Source organism: Schistocerca cancellata, chromosome 7 (genome assembly GCF_023864275.1).
Source record: "Schistocerca cancellata isolate TAMUIC-IGC-003103 chromosome 7, iqSchCanc2.1, whole genome shotgun sequence".
NCBI lineage: Eukaryota > Metazoa > Arthropoda > Insecta > Orthoptera > Acrididae > Schistocerca > Schistocerca cancellata.
Window position 1 is genome coordinate 147,645,414 of NC_064632.1, and position 2,713 is coordinate 147,648,126.

Genomic DNA, 2,713 nt, shown 5'->3' on the forward strand with positions numbered 1-2,713 from the left:
TTAGCTTGGGTCGCCAAGGCTCCATATGAACCCACAGTGACATTACAGTCAGGTAGGACGCCGACCCAACTGTCCGAGAAACAACAGTTGGAATCCGTACAGAACAGACAGCACTCCGTCGTCAGGCCGCAAGTGGCCCATCGGGACCATCCGACCGCCGTGTCCTCCTCAGATCAGGATGCGGATAGGGGGGGTGGGGGGCATGTGGTCAGCACACTGCTCTCCCGGTCGTTATGATGGTTTTCTGCGACCAGAGCCGCTACTATTCGGTCGAGTAGCTCCTCAATTGACATCACGAGGCTGAGTGCACCCCGAAAAAAAGGCAACAGCGCAAGGCGGTCCGGTCGGTCACCCATCCAAGTGCCGGCCACACCCAACAGCGCTTAACTTCGGTGATCTGACGGGAACCGGTGTATCCACTGCGTCAAGGCCGTTGCCCCAGACCAGATAGAATACTATCGAAAGCTAAAAAAAAAGAAAAAAGTAAGAAAGAAAAGGGTTTTTTGGTAAAAGGGACCCAACGGTCCCATCAGGCAGGACATCGCCGCAAATCCGCGATTCAGGTTGTCCCACACAAGTTTTCTTCCAGAGGCACAGCCTGTTAGGCACAAACAGCGAACGCGACTCAGCCACAGTCGCGTTCCTTGCATACATCTCCACTGGCCATCCAAAACACCCCCCTGTCCCTACAGGCTCACGGATTAACCAGCAAACAGCACAGCGCTCCGTCGCCACATCATGACGCGGTCTTCCTCCGACCCCATACCGCTTGGAGCACACCTTACAACTATCGAGGCTCCAGTACCATCACACTGAGGTGCGCTCGGGCAAATATGGTCACACGACAGCACAGCCGTCAATTGAGAGATTGAAGCGGGCCGCATCGCTCATTAGGGATATAAAGCCTGTTATGAAATCATCAAAGCCGAATATGCGATATCAAAGATTTATGCTCTTCTGTAGAATCAGCTAGCCTACAGCATTTCTGCAAATCGTTCCAGCGTCACCACTTGTCTTTGATACTGTAAACTTCATGCGCCGAATGGTATGGAAAGCATTCAGAATGTGGGGAACTAATTTCAACATGTAATGAAATATGAATGTATTAAAATGCATCAATGTACGCAGTCTGAGACTGCATATTGCACTGTGCTATCAGGTAAATGCTGTAGAATATCAGTTACGTTAATGGAGTTAAACAACAAGCAAATGAGCAAGGAAATCGAAATAACAAATAATATATGATTAATATTTCCTGCAATTTGCCTGTAAATAATACGCAGAATAATACAGAATTCTTGACACACAACAACACGAATTTGGTAAACTGCAGATACGTATTTATTGTTTGAACAATTTAACATACCCGACACAGAGCACTGAATGTACTAAAGGGAGCAGTGAACAGTGTAGCCAAATGATTCAAATGGCTTTGAGCACTATGGGACTTAATTTCTGAGGTCACCAGTCCCCTAGCGGTCGCGCGGTTCCAGACTGTATCGCCTAGAACCGCTCGGCCAATGCGGTCGGCAACTATGTAGCACTGCCGATTAAATGACGTAAGTTGGATTTTGTATCTACTGACTTCACAAAGATAATAAACAATTTACAACGGCACGTGTAACAGAAGTCCACTCCCGCGACCGAGCGAGGTGGCGCAGTCGTTAGCACACTGGACTCGCATTCGGGAGGACGACGGTTCAATCCCGTCTCCGGCCATCCTGATTTAGGTTTTCCGTGATTTCCCTAAATCGCTTCAGGCAAATGCCGGGATGGTTCCTTTGAAAGGGCACGGCCGATTTCCTTCCCCATCCTTCCCTCACCCGAGCTTGCGCTCCGTCTCTAATGACCTCGTTGTCGACGGGACGTTAAACACTAATCTCCTCCCCCTCCTCCTCCACTCCCGCGATTCATAGCATTTTTGCAGTGTGAGTTAGTAAAAACTGAACCCTGAAATACAAGTATCTCATGCATGATTAACAAAAGAACGTTGCAGATAAGCAATGCCTTCGGATAACCCCTATAATATGAACTATCTCACCAAACAGCAATCCAGCGACAGCGATCAACATTCAGTCTTCTGCTCGACATGCCCGAAGAAGTAGGATGCAGGTGTTTGAAAAGCTGCTTACAGAGTGTCAGGCTAAAGGCTTATTAGTTCGCGACTCCCGGTAGATGGTTCAAATGGCTCTGAGCACTATGGGACTTATCTGAAGTCATCAGAGCCCTAGAACTTAGAACTACTTAAACCTAACTAACCTAATGACATCACACACATCCATGCCCGAGGCTGGATTAGAACCTGCGACCGTAGCGGTCGCGCGGTTCCAGACTGTAGCGCCTAGAACCGCTCGGCTACCACGTCCGGCCTCTCCCGGTAGAGTGAATGACAGTAGTCCACAGGGCTACAGAACCATCTTTGTATTCATGGTGCGCTAGCTAGTTCACGAAATAATGAAAATACAGAGAAAGTAAAACTGAGCATTGAAAGTGGCGACTTACCAGCCAGCTTTTCTGTCACGTTCACCATGGCAGCATTGGAGGACGGATACTGCAACAAGTGCTCCAACCGGAAAGTGTCTGCAGAATTTGAGACAGGGAAAGACCATACACATGTAACAGAGACGCAGAAAGTCAGTTTTTCTGTATATTGAGCAATAAACACAAAGTAATTGCTTGTCACGCATTATAGAGAAGAAAAAACAATCCACAA

At 48.0% G+C, this 2,713-nt stretch overlaps 1 pseudogene; it reads right to left on the reverse strand.

Annotated features, from left to right (window-relative positions):
* Positions 1-320: 320 nt before the first annotated feature.
* Positions 321-438, reverse strand: LOC126093798 (5S ribosomal RNA; annotated as a pseudogene).
* Between the last annotated feature and the right edge of the window lie 2,275 nt (positions 439-2,713).